Source organism: Staurois parvus, unplaced genomic scaffold (genome assembly GCF_062004578.1).
Source record: "Staurois parvus isolate SC_StPar_1 unplaced genomic scaffold, SC_StPar_1.0 ptg000054l, whole genome shotgun sequence".
NCBI classification, from domain to species: domain Eukaryota; kingdom Metazoa; phylum Chordata; class Amphibia; order Anura; family Ranidae; genus Staurois; species Staurois parvus.
Window position 1 is genome coordinate 2,156,942 of NW_028317850.1, and position 19,051 is coordinate 2,175,992.

The following is a 19,051-nucleotide window of genomic DNA, read 5'->3' on the forward strand; positions in this document are numbered from 1 at the left end:
AACAGAAAGTGTTTGGAAATCAGGGGCGGACTGACCATTTGGAAACTCGGGCACTGCCCAAGGGCCCGGAGGTCAGTAGGGAAGATGAGATGCCCCTGGTACCTTTTTCATAGGCTTTTTTGAGTTTGGGCAAGGACACAGGGGCCCCATGAATCCCCTATTGCCCGGGGGCCCCATGAGTTGTCAATCCGCCCCTGGTGGAAATTCATCCTCTTAAACAGTAGTCACCAAAATAGGATTTCCTATTGATACATCTCCTTTTCTTGTGACAACTGCAACAATTTAGACGATAACTAAACAAAGGGGAGAGGATTAACCCCCTAGGGTAAAGACAGAAGAAACTGACTGGGGTAAGCAGAGCTCTAGTTCAGTATCTACAGAAATTAAGAACCTGCAATAAAGTTAGATAGAAAAAACCCTTTTAATCTAGTATATGTGACATAGAGGGATTTTTTTTTTAACCCGCAAAACTCTCCTTAAAATTACACATGCGATTATATAAAAAAAAAACTGAGCAAGCTGTACTGAAATGTTGCTCAATGCTTTTGGATGATATTTGGTGAAGTTACTGGAATGGGGTTCAGATACAAGCTACAGTATTCATAAAAGCTAATAATAACAGATGGAACAGATAGAAGTGGCAGGCACATATCTAAGGGAAGAAGTATCTTGGAGCAGCCTATGCAGACACCCACTGAATGACAATTTTTTAAAAAAATACTTATTTTCTAAGGTGCTAATGGCACCCCAAGACTACTCTTGCATGAGAGGTGCCCACCTTCACCTTCACCTTACATTATGGTGGATGTGGCAGAAAAAGTGAGACTTTCTTTATAGTCATGCAGGGTGTCAGCGCCAGGATAAAAGAAGCTAGTGGGTACTTTACACACCAGTAGCACCCCAAAACTGAAAAATGCAAATGATTCCTTCAACTCAGGTATCCATTGTAAGAATATAAAATTAGCTGGCTTCAATGCGAATTGGGACACAGTGGTTAAATGGTTAGCCCTCCTGCATTGCAGCACTTGGGTAGTAGGTTTGAATCCCAACCATGGCAATGCCCGTCTACAGTTTCCATTTTCTGCCTGTGCCTGCAAGGGTTTCCTCCCACACTCCAAATACATGCTGGTAGGTTAATTGACTCCTGCGTAAATTGGCCCTATTATGTGTATGTATGAATGTGAGTTAGATTGTAAGCTCCTTGAGGGCGGGGAGTAATGTGAATCTACAATATATATGTAAAGCCCTGTGTAACTTGTCAACACTATATAAGTACCTGTACTAAATAAATCTTTTCCTCCGGTAATAGAATATAGCTGGTAATCTTCCTATGTAGCACTTTAACATCTGTGACAAATCAAAGTAATATGATTACCTGATGTACGTAACAGCTGTGGAGACAATTGCCATCTTTATTTTGTAGTTTACAAATTCCTTATGCAGTGTCAGGTGCCTTGCTGATAAATTAATATTATGAAGCAATTACAGATTACATCACTTTGTACAGTGTGGTCATGATATCTAAAATTGGAGACAGCTCCTTTGGCTACAGAGCAAATAGTCTACAAACTGTTGAATATATAGAGTAGAAAGCAGAAGAGATAACAGAGAATGGCTGCATCTTTCATCAATACGCTACACGGATATCAAATGTTCATGATATGCTCAGTCTGGGATAGTGTATTTCCACTTTTTCAGTTAAATTCACAAAAAACAACTATATATTTGTTATATGTCCCATCTAGACAGCATAAAAAAGTTTTAAAATATTTCTTACCTTTTAGATGTCTTTTATGTCTTTTAGAAGAGGGTGTCACGGCAGGCTGCAAGTCATTAAAGTAGCACTGAAGGCAAAACTTTTTTTTTTGATAGAGTAATGCAGGCCATAGATGGGGGGAAAAACGGCAGATTTTTCTTTTAAAAAACGAAAAATCAGTCGTTCAAGTGGCTGACGTTACCATCAATGGTAAAAAAAATCGGCCGATTTTCATCCCGTCTAGAGCCGGCAAAAAGTGTCCCTGCAGAGAGCTCTGCTATTTCTTTGACAGTTCCTTGACATTTACAGCAGTTGCAACAATGTATCTATTTGTTTCCATTTAGGATACAGATGTTTTTATTCGGAAACAAATAGATACAATGTTGCAACCGCTGTAAATGTCAAGGAACTGTCAAAGAACTGTCAGAAATAGCGGAGCTCTCTGCAGGGACACTTTTTGCCATACTGGAATTCCTCTAATTTTTCATCCTTCTTCTCCTGCTTCATCATCATCCTCTTCTTCTTCTTCATCCTCATCCTCATCTTCTTTTTCTTCTTATTCTTTTTCATCATCCTCATCCTCTTCTTCTTCATCATCCTCATCCTCTTCTTCTTCTTCATCCTCATCCTCTTCTTTTTCTTCTTCATCCTCATCCTCTTCTTCTTCATCATCATCCTCATCTTCTTCTTCATCCTCATCCTCTTCTTCTTCATCCTCATCCTCTTCTTCTTTTTCTTCTTCTTCTTCATCCTCATCCTCATCTTCTTCTTCATCCTCATCTTTTTCTTCTTCATCCTCATCCTCTTCTTCTTCATCCTCATCTTCTTCTTCTTCATCCTCATCCTCTTCTTCTTCATCCTCATCCTCTTCTTCTTCATCCTCTTCTTCTTCTTCATCCTCTTCTTCTTCATCCTCTTCTTCTTCCTCTTCTTCTTTTTCTTCTTGCAGGTCACTCTTGCAGGTCTTCCTCTTGCAGGTCACTGCTCATGCGCAGATTTTTTATCGGTAAAAAATCGGCCGATTAGCCCATTATTGCCACGAAAATCGGCCGATCGGCCGATTTTTTTCCAAGTTTCCCAATTAAAAAAAACGGCCAAAATACCGAAAAACAGCTGACCAAATCGCCCACTAACGATCCGAAAATCGGCCGATTTTATTTTCGGCCGAAAAATCGGCCGATTTTCGACCCATCTATGGCCTGCATAAGACTTCAGCCTGCTGTCAACTGAAAACAGGTCACAGGAGTGCAGAAAGAATTGCACTCCTGTGATCCACAGGAGAAGTACAGCCAAAAGAGCATTGGCTGTACTTCTCCTTTAAAGAATTCTAGGTAAATATATTTTTTCATAGTTACATTGGTCCAGCATGGACCAATATAATTATGCATATCCCATGCATAAGATCCAGAAAGGAAAGAGGGGAACTGCTCACTATAATAAAAGCCTAAAATTCAATGTATTGATCTCTCCAATTCCCTATAAATAATCTCCTAAAAGACTTAGAGTGGTCTTCACACTGGATGGAGTGGGCTGTTTATTGGATAGATTAATAAATTGATTCTGAGGATTTTAATATGGTTTAGCTCTTTCCTTTCTGGAACTTTTGCAGAAACTCTGTGAGTGGCCGATGACTATAGGGAACCAGCACCCATAATGGGTGGTTACTTGGGGATCAGTGCTTGTGGCAGAGTATTTGGATCTTGTCTATGCATATACAATACCTGACAGATGCCCCTAGAAACTGGAAATTACTTAAAGTGTTACTAAACCCACAACAGTAAAATCAGTCTGTATATGCACCAAAGCCTGCTTGTTATACCCAATGTGGAACCTAAGGGATCCTCTGCATTGTGTAAAAATGCTGTTTGATCCTGTCTTCTCTGATCTTCCCTTCTTCCAGTGTTCCCCTCTTATCTCCTGATAAGACATATTGTGTGGAGACATTCTACACATGCTCAGTTTGGTGTGTATTGCTAGAGAGGTGTTTTTTTCTTGGGAGAATGCATGTGATCAGCACAGGGCCAATCAGCACTATCCAGACAGAGGTCAGGGGTTCTGCATCCTCCTAGAGCAGAAAGAAAACTCCTCCTTCAAGCTTTAACCAGTGCTCTGCAAAACACTGATAGAAGATAGAGGGTCAGAGGTTTCACATCCTCCTAGAGCAGAAAGAAAACTCCTCCTACAAGCTTTAGCTTGTGCTCTGCTGAAGTCACAAGACAGCTCTAACTGCTGATGGGAAAAGGTATTTAGAAGTTTATATTTACTAAAATAATTGCATTTCCATGTTGTGTGTACTGTGGGAGACCAGATATAGTGAATGCAGGGTCCTGGGTGTAGTAACACTTTAAGTGGATATCACTACTCCAGTGATCATTAGCTTCCAGGTCCCATGCCAAGCGGCTGCCCTGCCGCATAGGAACCATGCAAATAATTCTTTGATTGGATGAGGTGGGAAGGCAGGGTGGTGACATCACAATCTCCACTTCACCCAATCAGAAATGCTTTTCATTCACTTAGAAGGTGATAAGTGTTCTCTGAATGGTGGGCATGCCAAGTGGACAACCTCTTGTGTTCAGTAAAAAGAAGGGCAGCCACTAGATGTAAGCCCTAGAACCCAGTGGAAATCACTGTAGTAGCAATGATTTCCGTCTTCCAGGGGGATCAGCCAAGTATGGGATATGCATAGTTACATTGGTCCAAGATGGACCAATGTACTGTATCTACGTAATAATATCCATACCTGGAATTCATCTTTAACATACAATGAGAAGGCAGCCTTCTAACTCTTTAACCCTTTGTTAGAACAACGTTCAAGTCTAGTTAAAAAAAAAAAATTGGTAATAAGATCTGCCAGCATAGCACAGACAAGGCTAATTATGACAAACAGTGCCCCCCAGCCTTCTCATAAAATACAAATTTAAGTAGGATTTTTCAGTACTGGGGTTATTAGAAAAGAACATCTGAAATTGTAAGAAGCAGTTTAAAATATATTTTTAAAGCTATGCCATGTAAATGAGAACACATATCAAGTAGGTGTTAGCCCAATTTTACTGTAAAAGTAGAAATGCTGTTTTTTTTTCCACAGGCCTGGATTTAGGACAAATGATGGTCAAAATGAAATGACAAAATAAAAATTTGGAATGCTGGGGAAAGTCTGGGGGAAGAAAGGGTGCTCCGATACCATAGATAGTTAGATAGACCCTGCTGAACTTTATCAGTGAACCATAATGCAGTATATTAATATCAAATGCATTATTAAAAATATTAAAACATTTATGCCTGAAGGTGGAAAAGTTGTAAGCAGCAAACAACTCAAAGTCATCCCTGTGCAGGGTCAGGAGCGTGTGACATCCAGAGTGCAGGGGTCCTTAATCAATAGTTGGCACCAGGGCTGTAGATAATTTTTTTTTCTGGGTGGGAGTTTAGCTTGCAGCTGATCTGCATTTTTACCGCTCCATCCCCCCACCAACTTCTCCCCCTTGAAGGAAGGAAGGGAGGGGTGGAAGGAAGGAAGGAAGAGGTGGATGGAAGGAAGGGGTGTGTAGAAGGAAGGAGTGGATGGAAGGAAGGGAGGTGTGGGAGGAAGGAAGGAAGGAAGGAAGGAAGGGGTGGGTGGAAGGAAGGGAGGGAGGGGCGGGGTGGAAGGAAGGAAGGGGTGGATGGAAGGGGTACGTGGAAGGAAGGAAGGGAGAGGTAGGTAGAAGGAAGGGGTGGGTGGAAGGATGGAAGGGAGGGGGGGAGGAAGGAAGGAAGGAAGGAAGGAAGGAAGGAAGGAAGGAAGGAGTGCATGAAAGTAAAGAAAGAAGGGAGGTGTGGGTGGAAATGAAGGAAGGATGAGGTGGAAGGAAGGATGGGGTGGATGGAAGGAAGAAAGGGAGGGATGGGTGGAAGGCAGGAAGGGTGGGTGGAAGGAAGGAAGGGTGGGTGGAAGGAAGGAAGAAAGGAAGGAAGGAAGGAAGGAAGGAAGGGGTGGATGGAAGGAAGGGGTGAAAGGAAGGATGGAAGGGGTATGGTGGAAGGAAGGGAGGAGTGGAATGGAAAAGAGGGAGCGGTGGGTGAAAGGAAGGGAGGGAGGGGAGGGTGGAAGAAAGGAAAGGAGGGGTGTATTGAAGGAAGGAAGGGAGGGATGGTGGAAGGAAGGGAGGATGGAAGGAAGGCATTGATATTGGAAATATGACTGATCATGCCAAAAAATGCTCTTTTATTAAAGGATGATGATCATATGAAACCATTTATTATCAAATAGTTGTTTGGCTCCTTTTTAAATCATAATGATAACAGAAATCACTCAAATGGCCATGATCAACAGTTTACATACCCTGGAATGTTTGTCCTTGGTACAGACACACAAGGTGACACACACGGGTTAAAATGCCAATTAGAAGTTAATGTCCCACATCTGTGGCTTTTTAAATTGCAATTAGTATCAGTGTATAAATAGTCAATGAGTTTGTTACCTCTTACATGGAAGCACGGACTAGGCTAGATACTGAGCCATGGGGATCAGTAAAGAACTGTCAAAAGTCCTGCGTAACAAGGTAATGGAACTTTATAAAGATGGAAAAGGACATAAAAAGATTTCCAAAGCCTTGAATATGCCAATCAGCACTGTTAAATCACCTATTAAGAAGTGGAAAGTTCAGGGATCTCTTGATACCAAGCCAAGGACAGGTAGACCAAGAAAGAGTGCAGCCATAACTGACAGAAGAATTGTCCGGGATTCAAAGAAAAAACCACAGGCAACCTCAAAAGAAATACAGGCTGCTCTGGAAAAAGATGGTGTGGTTGTTTTTAAGGAGTACAATACGGTGATACTTGAACAAAAATGAGCTGTTTGGTCGAGGTGCCAGAAAGAAGCTTTTACTGCACCAATGCCACAAAAAAGCCCATTTACAATATGCCTGACAACACCTTGACATGCCTAACCAGGCCTTTTTGTGTCATTGATGCAGTAAAGGCTTCTTTCTGGCACCTCCACCATGCAGCTCATTTTTGTTCAAGTGTTATCATATTGTGCTCCTTCAAAACAACCACACTGTCTTTTTCAAGAGCAGCCTGTATTTTTCTTGTGGTTACCTATGGGTTTCCCTTTGTATCCCAAACAATTCTCCCGGCAGTTGTGGCTGCAATCTTTCTTGGTCTACCTGTACTTGGCTTGGTATCAAGAGGTCCTTGAATTTTCTACTTCTTAGTGGAAGTGATGACTGGCATATTCAAGGCTTTGGACATCTTTTTATGTCCTTTTCCATCTTTATAAAGTTCCATTACTTTGTTACGCCGGACAGTTCTTTTCTGATCTCCATGGCTCAGTATCTAGCCTAGTTAGTGCTTCCTCATAAGAGCTAACAAACTCATTGACTATTTATACACTGACATTAATTGCAATTTAAAAAGCCACAGATGTGGAACATTAACCTCTAATTGGCATTTTAACCCGTGTGTGTCACCTTGTGTGTCTGTACCAAGGCCAAACATTTTAGGGTATGTAAACTTTTGATCATGGCCATTTGGGTGATTTCTGTTATCATTATGATTCGAGATGAGCGAATTATTCAAAAATTCGATTCGACTGATTCGGCGAATTCGTGAAAAAATTTTGATTCGAGTCGAATATATTCGCTGCGAATTTAACTTATAAAAGGGTGTTTCTAGGCTTCAGAGAGCCTTTATATTAGTGCAGATCACTGTACCTTTAATTTAAAGGCCCTTGGAGTCTGCTGGGGAAGAGAAATAATACTGTCAGTCAGTATGACATGAGGATGAGTGCCGTCGATCTTAGAATCACCGCACACTTCACTCATTTGGGCAGTCCCGGGGCCAAAACCAGAGTGTGGAGCCACAGTGTGGCGGTGGAGGCAGCAGCAATGGGAGGCCATACAGCACCCTATGACAAAGTGGAACCCACCAGCAGTGTGAGGAGACCTGAAAGTGGCACATGGCAGAGTGTGGCGATGGAGACAGCAGCAATGGGAGGCCGTACAGGGACCCATGACACACTCTGGACCTGGCAGCAGCATGAGGAGGCGGTAAAGGGGCCCATGACAGATTACGGGCCTGGCAGCAGCATGAGGAGTTGGTACGGGGGCCCATGGCAGATTACGGGCCTGGCAGCAGCAATGGGAGGCCATACAGGGACCCATGACACACTCTGGACCAGGCAGCAGCATGAGGAGGCGGTACAGGGGCCCATGACAGATTACGGACCTGGCAGCAGCATGAGGAGTCGGTACGGGGGCCCATGACACACTCTGGACCTGGCAGCAGCATGAGGAGGCGGTACAGGGGCGCATGACAGATTACGAGCCTGGCAACAGCAACTTGGACAGAAGGACGTTCAGCTTCAGCACCGTCGGGTGCGTGCTCGCAAACTGTTGTCTCTTGGAAACGGATTACAAGAAAGACTGCTGACGGAATCCGTGAAGAGGAGTAGCAGGAGAAGGAGCATCTGAACGAGCGGAATATGCCAACAAGCGACAACAGGGGCCCATGACAGATTGCGGGCCTGGCAGCAGCATGAGGATTCGGTACGGGGGCCCATGGCAGATTACGGGCCTGGCAGCAGCAATGGGAGGCCCGTAATCTGCCAGCACCCTATGACAAAAAATGGAACACACCAGCAGTGTGAGGAGACCTGAAAGTGGCACATGGCAGAGTGTGGCGATGGAGACAGCAGCAATGGGAGGCCGTACAGGGACCCATGAGAGACTGTGGACCTGGCAGCAGCATGAGGAGGTGGTACTGGGGCCCATGGCAGATTACGGGCCTGGCAGCAGCAATGGGAGGCCCGTAATCTGCCAGCACCCTATGACAAAAAATGGAACACACCAGCAGTGTGAGGAGACCTGAAAGTGGCACATGGCAGAGTGTGGCGATGGAGACAGCCGCAATGGGAGGCCGTACAGGGACCCATGAGACACTGTGGACCTGGCAGCAGCATGAGGAGGCGGTACAGGGGCCCATGGCAGATTAGGGGCCTGGCAGCAGCTATGGGAGGAGCGTAATCTGCCAGCACCCTATGACAAAAAATGGAACACACCAGCAGTGTGAGGAGACCTGAAAGTGGCACATGGCATGAGACACTGTGGACCTGGCAGCAGCATGAGGAGGCGGTACAGGGGCCCATGGCAGATTAGGGGCCTGGCAGCAGCTATGGGAGGCCCGTAATCTGCCAGCACCCTATGACAAAAAATGGAACACACCAGCAGTGTGAGGAGACCTGAAAGTGGCACATGGCATGAGACACTGTGGACCTGGCAGCAGCATGAGGAGGCGGTACAGGGGCCCATGTCAGATTAGGGGCCTGGCAGCAGCAATGGGAGGCCCGTAATCTGCCAGCACCCTATGACAAAAAATGGAACACACCAGCAGTGTGTGAGGAGACCTGAAAGTGGCACATGGCAGAGTGTGGCGATGGAGACAGCAGCAATGGGAGGCCGTACAGGGACCCATGAGAGACTCTGGACCTGGCAGCAGCATGAGGAGGCGGTACAGGGGCCCATGGCAGATTAGGGGCCTGGCAGCAGCAATGGGAGGCCTGTAATCTGCCAGCACCCTATGACAAAAAATGGAACACACCAGCAGTGTGAGGAGACCTGAAAGTGGCACATGGCATGAGACACTGTGGACCTGGCAGCAGCATGAGGAGGCGGTACAGGGGCCCATGGCAGATTAGGGGCCTGGCAGCAGCTATGGGAGGCCCGTAATCTGCCAGCACCCTATGACAAAAAATGGAACACACCAGCAGTGTGAGGAGACCTGAAAGTGGCACATGGCATGAGACACTGTGGACCTGGCAGCAGCATGAGGAGGAAGTACAGGGGCCCATGGCAGATTAGGGGCCTGGCAGCAGCTATGGGAGGCCCGTAATCTGCCAGCACCCTATGACAAAAAATGGAACACACCAGCAGTGTGAGGAGACCTGAAAGTGGCACATGGCATGAGACACTGTGGACCTGGCAGCAGCATGAGGGGGCGGTACAGGGGCCCATGGCAGATTAGGGGCCTGGCAGCAGCTATGGGAGGCCCGTAATCTGCCAGCACCCTATGACAAAAAATGGAACACACCAGCAGTGTGTGAGGAGACCTGAAAGTGGCACATGGCAGAGTGTGGCGATGGAGACAGCAGCAATGGGAGGCCGTACAGGGACCCATGAGAGACTCTGGACCTGGCAGCAGCATGAGGAGGCGGTACAGGGGCCCATGGCAGATTAGGGGCCTGGCAGCAGCAATGGGAGGCCTGTAATCTGCCAGCACCCTATGACAAAAAATGGAACACACCAGCAGTGTGAGGAGACCTGAAAGTGGCACATGGCATGAGACACTGTGGACCTGGCAGCAGCATGAGGAGGCGGTACAGGGGCCCATGGCAGATTAGGGGCCTGGCAGCAGCTATGGGAGGCCCGTAATCTGCCAGCACCCTATGACAAAAAATGGAACACACCAGCAGTGTGAGGAGACCTGAAAGTGGCACATGGCATGAGACACTGTGGACCTGGCAGCAGCATGAGGAGGAAGTACAGGGGCCCATGGCAGATTAGGGGCCTGGCAGCAGCTATGGGAGGCCCGTAATCTGCCAGCACCCTATGACAAAAAATGGAACACACCAGCAGTGTGAGGAGACCTGAAAGTGGCACATGGCATGAGACACTGTGGACCTGGCAGCAGCATGAGGGGGCGGTACAGGGGCCCATGGCAGATTAGGGGCCTGGCAGCAGCTATGGGAGGCCCGTAATCTGCCAGCACCCTATGACAAAAAATGGAACACACCAGCAGTGTGTGAGGAGACCTGAAAGTGGCACATGGCAGAGTGTGGCGATGGAGACAGCAGCAATGGGAGGCCGTACAGGGACCCATGAGACACTGTGGACCTGGCAGCAGCATGAGGAGGCGGTACAGGGGCCCATGGCAGATTAGGGGCCTGGCAGCAGCTATGGGAGGCCCGTAATCTGCCAGCACCCTATGACAAAAAATGGAACACACCAGCAGTGTGTGAGGAGACCTGAAAGTGGCAAATGTTTGGGGCATGATTCATGGCGGATTTAGTCAGTTGTGTCAGGAACTGGTGGTTTGAAATCCAGACTAATCCATGCCTGATTCATTTTCACAAACGTGAGTCTCTCCACACTTTGGGTGGACAGTCGTGTCCTCCGCGGAGTTACAATACCTCCTGCCGCACTAAACACGCGCTCCGATGCCACGCTACTGGCCGGGCATGAAAGCCTTTCAAGGGCAAATTCAGCTAGTTGGGGCCAAAGGTCAAGTTTCGTTGCCCAGTAGTCAATGGGATTGTCTACCTCGGTTGGCAGGGTGCTGTCCAAGTAGGCCCAAGCCTGTTGTTTGAGGTCCTGCTCCAGGTCCACCTGATGCTGCTGCTGCTGCGGCTGGTTAGTAGTTTCCTCACTGCGCTGCTGAAGAAAGCTACTCATCATCGACTGCAGACTGAGGCAGCTGCTGCTGGTGGAGCTGCCACTGCTCCTACCACCCCACCCCTCCCCTGCTGCCATGGCAGCGGAACGCGAGCGCACAGGGCCCACAGTGTCTGAGGATGGACGTTGGCGCACAAAGGCAGAGACCAACTGACTACATAGGTGGTTTTTATAGTACGTTATTTTGGCCTCCCTCTCAGCAGATGTGAAAAAGGCCACCATTTTTGAACGGTAGCGAGGGTCCAACAAGGTGGACAGCCAAAAGTCATCCCTCTGTCTGATGGTTATTATTCGGCTGTCGCTACGCAAGCAACCGAGCATGCTATGGGCCATTTGTGCCAAGGAATGCGAGGGACTCCCTGCCTCCATCTCTACAGCATACTGCCACGGTGCGTCTGGGTCCTCTGTCTCCTCCTCCTCCTCCTCTACCAGATGCTCCTGCTCCTCCACTCCTGTCCGCTGAGTGGAAAAACCACCCATTTCACTCAATAATTCATGAGCACAAATGTCCTCCTCTACCTCCTCCTCTTCTTCCTGTCCTGCCCCCACAGGGGTCATGTGGCATTGAGATCTGTGCACCACGTCTACCGCACCCTGACCAGCCATTGTTAACAGCATTTGTTCCAGGACGTGCAACAGAGGAATGACGTCGTTCATCCCATAGTCCTGCCGACTCACGAATAGCGTGGCCTCCTCAAAGGGCCTCAGCAAGCGGCAGGTGTCACGCATGAGCTGCCAATGGCTGACATCGAAGTTACACAGGGGAGTACCTTTATCCGCTTGTAACATCAGGAAATCGGTGATGGCCTTTCGCTGTTCGTAAAGGCGGTCTAACATGTGTAGGGTTGAATTCCACCTTGTTGCAACGTCGCAGATCAGGCGATGCTGTGGAATTCCATTCTGCCGCTGCAGCTCAAGGAGGGTGTGCTTTGCGGTGTAGGAATGGCTGAAATGCATGCAAAGTTTACGTGACATTTTAAGGATGTCTTGCAGTGGGATGGTGGATTTTAGGAACCGCTTGACAACCAGATTGAACACGTGAGCCATGCATGGCGCATGGCACAACCTTCCTTGACGCAGAGCAGACACCATGTTCTTTCCGTTGTCGGTCAACATGGTTCCGATTTTGAGTTTGCGCGGAGACAGCCATCTGTCGATTTCTCTGTTCATTACACTGAGAAGTTCCTCCCCTGTGTGACTACGTTCGCCAAGGCATACCAGGTGCAGCACAGCGTGACACCGTTGCGCCCTGCACATGTGATATGCCGGTCGGGTAATGGGAGTCGGCACGGGGGTGGCGGCTGAGGACACGAAGGAAGAAGAGGTGGTAGAGGCGGACATCTTTTGTGGACCAAGGACGTGCAAACGTGGAGTCAAAAGCGGCGTGACCTGTCCAAGTTGCTGGTGCGGCTGTGACGGCACCACGTTCACCCAGTGGGCCGTAAATGACATGTACTGTCCCTGACCGTAGTTACAGCTCCACACGTCGGCGCTGCCGTGCACTTTGGCAGAGACCGACATGCTCAAAGACTGGCCCACCATCTCTTCTACATGTGAATGCAGGGCTGGCACTGCCTTTTTGGCGAAGAAATGACGGCTTGGCACTCTCCACCGCGGCGCGGCACAAGCCATCATTTCTCGGAAAGGTGCTGAGTCCACCACTTGGAAAGGGAGGGACTGCAGCACCAGAAACTTGGACAGGAGGACGTTCAGCTTTTGCACCGTCGGGTGCATGCTTGCAAACTGTTGTCTCTTGGAAACGGATTCCAAGAAAGACTGCTGACGGAATCCGTGAAGAGGAGTAGCAGGAGAAGGAGCATCTGAAAGAGCGTAAGATCCCAACGAGCGACAACTCCCCTCAGCAGAGGTGTTGGAGCCTTGACTGGCTGATAGAGGGCGATTGACGTCGGGTGACGGAGCAAGTAACGGAGCGGGTGATGGAGCGGGGGCTGGGGCAGGCAGAACCGCCGTATCTTTATCACGGTTTTCCCAGGCCACCAAATGGCGACGCTGCATATGCTGCCGCAACGCTGTAGTCCCAACATGGGCCCCCTGGCCACGCTTGACTTTCTGGCCACATAGTCGACATACGGCTACGTTTACTTCCTCGGGCGGCTTGACGAAAAATTGCCACACCGCCGAGTAGGAAACTTTGCCCCCCGATATTCCTCACTGGCTGACTGCTACTTCCTCCGTGCACACCGGCACCACTACTGGCCGTGGTGGTAGGCTGCAGTGGAGCTGGTGCTCTAATCCGTGGCCGTTTGCCTCCACTGACACTGCTGCGATCCTGCTGCCTCCTGGGCAACCCACCGACTGTTTTGCTCGCTGCCAAGCTGCCACCCTCTTCTCCGGATGATGCGGAAGCAATAGCCTGATGACGACGAGGCTGCCAAGTGCAATCAGCCTCATCATCATCAATTAGGGTCTCCGCCTCACTACTAGCCCCCTCGGCTGCGTGTGGGTCAGGAGACAGACCTGTCTCTAGACCGGCTACCGAGCCACTCTCCTCGCCACTACTTCTTCGCCTGGCTGCTGAAGAGGTGGATGTCTCCCCCCGTTCCTGACCACCCTCTGTTAGCTCTTCCTCACTGTACAGTGGGGCTGAGCCCACAGCATGCGATACTTCGCTTGGTGAGGGAACACCAAAGGACAGGGGCAGGTCGAGGACACGTGATTTCAGTGGGCTTGCTCCCGGGCCATGCCAACTAACGGTTGTGTCTGACGTACCCACCGACCGTTGGCTGTAGGTGTCAGAGGTGACCTGGGAAGAGGAAGACGACCGAGCCAACCAATCGATGACGGCAGGGTTGTCGGTGGAGACACGACCGCTAAATGACACCGGGAGCAATGGCCTCTGGCTGCGACTAGTGCTGCCTCGACCCCTTCCTCTGCTGCCACGTCTGCTCGCTCCTAAAACATTGCCTCCTCTGCCACTCCTCTGCATGTTGTCTGACATACTCTTCAATTAAACGATTCTGTGTCCCTGAGTAACAATTCTGTGTCCCTGAGTAACAATTCTGTGTCTGTCCCTGAGTAACAATTCTGTGTCCCTGAGTAACAATTCTATGTCACTCAGTAACAATTCTGTGTCCCTCAGTAACAATTCTGTGTCCCTCAGTAACAATTCTGTGTCCCTGAGTAACAATTCTGTGTCCCTCAGTAACAATTCTGTGTCCCTCAGTAACAATTCTGTGTCCCTCAGTAACAATTCTGTGTCCCTGAGTAACAATTCTGTGTCCCTCAGTAACAATTCTGTGTCCCTCAGTAACAATTCTGTGTCCCTGAGTAACAATTCTGTATCCCTCAGTAACAATTCTGTGTCTGTCCATGAGTAACAATTCTGTGTCCCTCAGTAACAATTCTGTGTCCCTGAGTAACAATTCTGTGTCTGTCCCTGACTAACAATTCTGTGTCCCTCAGTAACAATTCTGTGTCCCTGAGTAACAATTCTGTGTCCCTCAGTAACAATTCTGTGTCCCTCAGTAACAATTCTGTGTCCCTGAGTAACAATTCTGTGTCCCTCAGTAGCAATTCTGTGTCTGTCCCTGAGTAACAATTCTGTGTCCCTCAGTAACAATTCTGTGTCTGTCCCTGAGAAACAATTCTGTGTCCCTCAGTAAAAATTCTGTGTACCTCAGTAACAATTCTGTGTCCCTCAGTAACAATTCTGTGTCTGTCCCTGAGTAACAATTCTGTGTCTGTCCCTGAGTAACAATTCTGTGTCCCTCAGTAACAATTCTGTATCCCTCAGTAACAATTCTGTGTCCCTCAGTAACAATTCTGTGTCCCTGAGTAACAATTCTGTGTCCCTCAGTAACAATTCTGTGTCTCTGAGTAACAATTCTGTGTCCCTCAGTAACAATTCTGTGTCCCTCAGTAACAATTCTGTGTCTGTTCCTGAGTAACAATTCTGTGTCTGTCCCTGAGTAACAATTCTGTGTCCCTAAGTAACGTTTCTGTGGCCCTAAGTAACGGTTCTGTGTCCCTGAGTAACAATTCTGTGTCTGTCCCTGAGTAACAATTCTGTGTCCCTCAGTAACAATTCTGTGTCCCTCAGTAACAATTCTGTGTCTGTCCCTGAGTAACAATTCTGTGTCTGTCCCTGAGAAACAATTCTGTGTCCCTGAGTAACAATTCTGTGTCCCTGAGTAACAATTCTGTGTCCCTGAGTAACAATTCTGTGTCTGTCCCTGAGTAACAATTCTGTGTCTGTCCCTGAGTAACAATTCTGTGTCTGTCCCTGAGAAACAATTCTGTGTCCCTCAGTAACAATTCTGTGTCCCTCAGTAACAATTCTGTGTCCCTCAGTAACAATTCTGTGTCCCTGAGTAACAATTCTGTGTCCCTCAGTAACAATTCTGTGTCCCTCAGTAACAATTCTGTGTCCCTGAGTAACAATTCTGTGTATCTCAGTAACAATTCTGTGTCCCTCAGTAACAATTCTGTGTCCCTCAGTAACAATTCTGTGTCTGTCCCTGAGTAACAATTCTGTGTCTGTCCCTGTGTAACAATTCTGTGTCCCTAAGTAACGTTTCTGTGGCCCTAAGTAACGGTTCTGTGTCCCTGAGTAACAATTCTGTGTCTGTCCCTGAGTAACAATTCTGTGTCTGTCCCTGATTAACAATTCTGTGTCTGTCCCTGAGTAACAATTCTGTGTCCCTCAGTAACAATTCTGTGTCTGTCCCTGAGTAACAATTCTGTGTCCCTAAATAACGTTTCTGTGGCCCTAAGTAACGGTTCTGTGTCCCTCAGTAACAATTCTGTGTCCCTCAATGACAATTCTGTGTCTGTCCCTGAGTAACAATTCTGTGTCCCTAAGTAACGTTTCTGTGGCCCTAAGTAACGGTTCTGTGGCCCTAAGTAACGTTTCTGTGGCCCTAAGTAACATTTCTGTGGCCCTAAGTAACGTTTCTGTGGCCCTAAGTAACGGTTCTGTGTCCCTCAGTAACAATTCTGTGTCCCTCAGTAACAATTCTGTGTCTGTCCCTGAGTAACAATTCTGTGTCCCTAAGTAACGTTTCTGTGGCCCTAAGTAACGGTTCTGTGGCCCTAAGTAACGGTTCTGTGTCCCTCAGTAACAATTCTGTGTCCCTCAGTAACAATTCTGTGTCTGTCCCTAAGTAACAATTCTGTGACCCTAAGTAACGTTTCTGTGGCCCTAAGTAACGATTCTGTGGCCCTAAGTAACGGTTCTGTGGCTCTCAGTAACAATTCTGTGTCCCTCAGTAACAATTCTGTGTCCCTCAGTAACAATTCTGTGTCTGTCCCTAAGTAACAATTCTGTGGCCCTAAGTAACGTTTCTGTGGCCCTAAGTAACGTTTTTGTGGCCCTAAGTAACGATTCTGTGGCCCTAAGTAACGTTTCTGTGGCCCTAAGTAACGATTCTGTGGCCCTCAGTAACAATTCTGTGTCCCTCAGTAACAATTCTGTGTCTGTCCCTAAGTAACAATTCTGTGACTCTAAGTAATGTTTCTGTGGCCCTAAGTAACGATTCTGTGGCCCTAAGTAACGGTTCTCTGGCCCTCAGTAACAATTCTGTGTCCCTCAGTAACAATTCTGTGTCCCTCAGTAACAATTCTGTGTCTGTCCCTAAGTAACAATTCTGTGGCCCTAAGTAACGTTTCTGTGGCCCTAAGTAACGTTTCTGTGGCCTTAAGTAACGATTCTGTGGCCCTAAGTAACGTTTCTGTGGCCCTAAGTAACGTTTCTGTGGCCCTAAGTAACGATTCTGTGGCCCTAAGTAACGTTTCTGTGGCCCTAAGTAACGTTTCTGTGGCCCTAAGTAACGATTCTGTGGCCCTAAGTAACGTTTCTGTGGCCCTAAGTAACGTTTCTGTGTCCCTAAGTAACGTTTCTGTGTCCCTAAGTAACGTTTCTGTGGCCCTAAGTAATGTTTTTGTGGCCCTAAGTAACATTTCTGTGGCCCTAAGTAACGTTTCTGTGGCCCTAAGTAACGGTTCTGTGTCCCTCAGTAACAATTCTGTGTCCCTCAGTAACAATTCTGTGTCTGTCCCTGAGTAACAATTCTGTGTCCCTAAGTAACGTTTCTGTGGCCCTAAGTAATGGTTCTGTGGCCCTCAGTAACAATTCTGTGTCCCTCAGTAACAATTCTGTGTCTGTCCCTAAGTGACAATTCTGTGGCCCTAAGTAACGTTTCTGTGGCCCTAAATAATGATTCTGTGGCCCTAAGTAACATTTCTGTAGCCCTAAGTAACGTTTCTGTGGCCCTAAGTAACGTTTCTGAGGCCCTAAGTAACGGTTCTGTGTCCCTCAGTAACAATTCTGTGTCCCTCAGTAACAATTCTGTGTCTGTCCCTGAGTAACAATTCTGTGTCCCTAAGTAACGTTTCTGTGGCCCTAAGTAACGGTTCTGTGGCCCTAAGTAACGGTTCTGTGGCCCTCAGTAACAATTCTGTGTCCCTCAGTAACAATTCTGTGTCTGTCCCTAAGTAACAATTCTGTGACCCTAAGTAACGTTTCTGTGGCCCTAAGTAACGGTTCTGTGGCTCTCAGTAACAATTCTGTGTCCCTCAGTAACAATTCTGTGTCCCTCAGTAACAATTCTGTGTCTGTCCCTAAGTAACAATTCTGTGGCCCTAAGTAACGTTTCTGTGGCCCTAAGTAACGTTTCTGTGGCCCTAAGTAACGATTCTGTGGCCCTAAGTAACGTTTCTGTGGCCCTAAGTAATGTTTCTGTGGCCCTAAGTAACGATTCTGTGGCCCTCAGTAACAATTCTGTGTCCCTCAGTAACAATTCTGTGTCTGTCCCTAAGTAACAATTCTGTGACTCTAAGTAATGTTTCTGTGGCCCTAAGTAACGATTCTGTGGCCCTAAGTAACGGTTCTCTGGCCCTCAGTAACAATTCTGTGTCCCTCAGTAACAATTCTGTGTCCCTCAGTAACAATTCTGTGTCTGTCCCTAAGTAACGATTCTGTGGCCCTAAGTAACGTTTCTGTGGCCCTAAGTAACGTTTCTGTGGCCCTAAGTAACGATTCTGTGGCCCTAAGTAACGTTTCTGTGGCCCTAAGTAACGTTTCTGTGGCCCTAAGTAATGATTCTGTGGCCCTAAGTAACGTTTCTGTGGCCCTAAGTAACGTTTCTGTGGCCCTAAGTAACGATTCTGTGGCCCTAAGTAACGATTCTGTGGCCCTAAGTAACGTTTCTGTGGCCCTAAGTAACGTTTCTGTGTCCCTAAGTAACGTTTCTGTGTCCCTAAGTAACGTTTCTGTGGCCCTAAGTAACGTTTCTGTGTCCCTAACTAACGTTTCTGTGTCCCTAAGTAACGATTCTGTGTCCCTAACTCTCTCCCTCAATACAGCCAGGTCTGCCTCTGTTGAATGACTGGAGGCAAATGGAGATTTCTAAAATGGCCGCCATTTATAGCTCCACCATTACACAGTGCTGGCTGGCTGGCTGCTGATTGGCTAATGCGATCACATGTCATGAATGAATGCATTATGGGTCAGCGCACCTTGTCTGCGCGCCTTCCCAGACATCCCCGCTCCGTCGCCGCACATGTCGCCGCCATTTTAGGAAAAATTTTGATTCGCGCATCCGAAGTATGCTAATTTTCGGATTCGTCGCGAATCGAAATTTTCCTAATATTCGAAACGAATTCCACTTTGCCTAGTTCGATTCGCTCATCTCTAATTATGATTTAAAAGGAGCCAAACAACTATGTGATAATACATGGCTTCATATGATCATCATCCTTCAATAAAAGAACATTTTTTGGCATGATCAGTCATATTTTCAATATCAATACCAAAATTTCACAATTTCTGCCAGGGTATGCAAACGTTTGAACACAACGGTAGCAATACACAATCACAAAATGCAAGTGAATCATGTAATAACAATATACC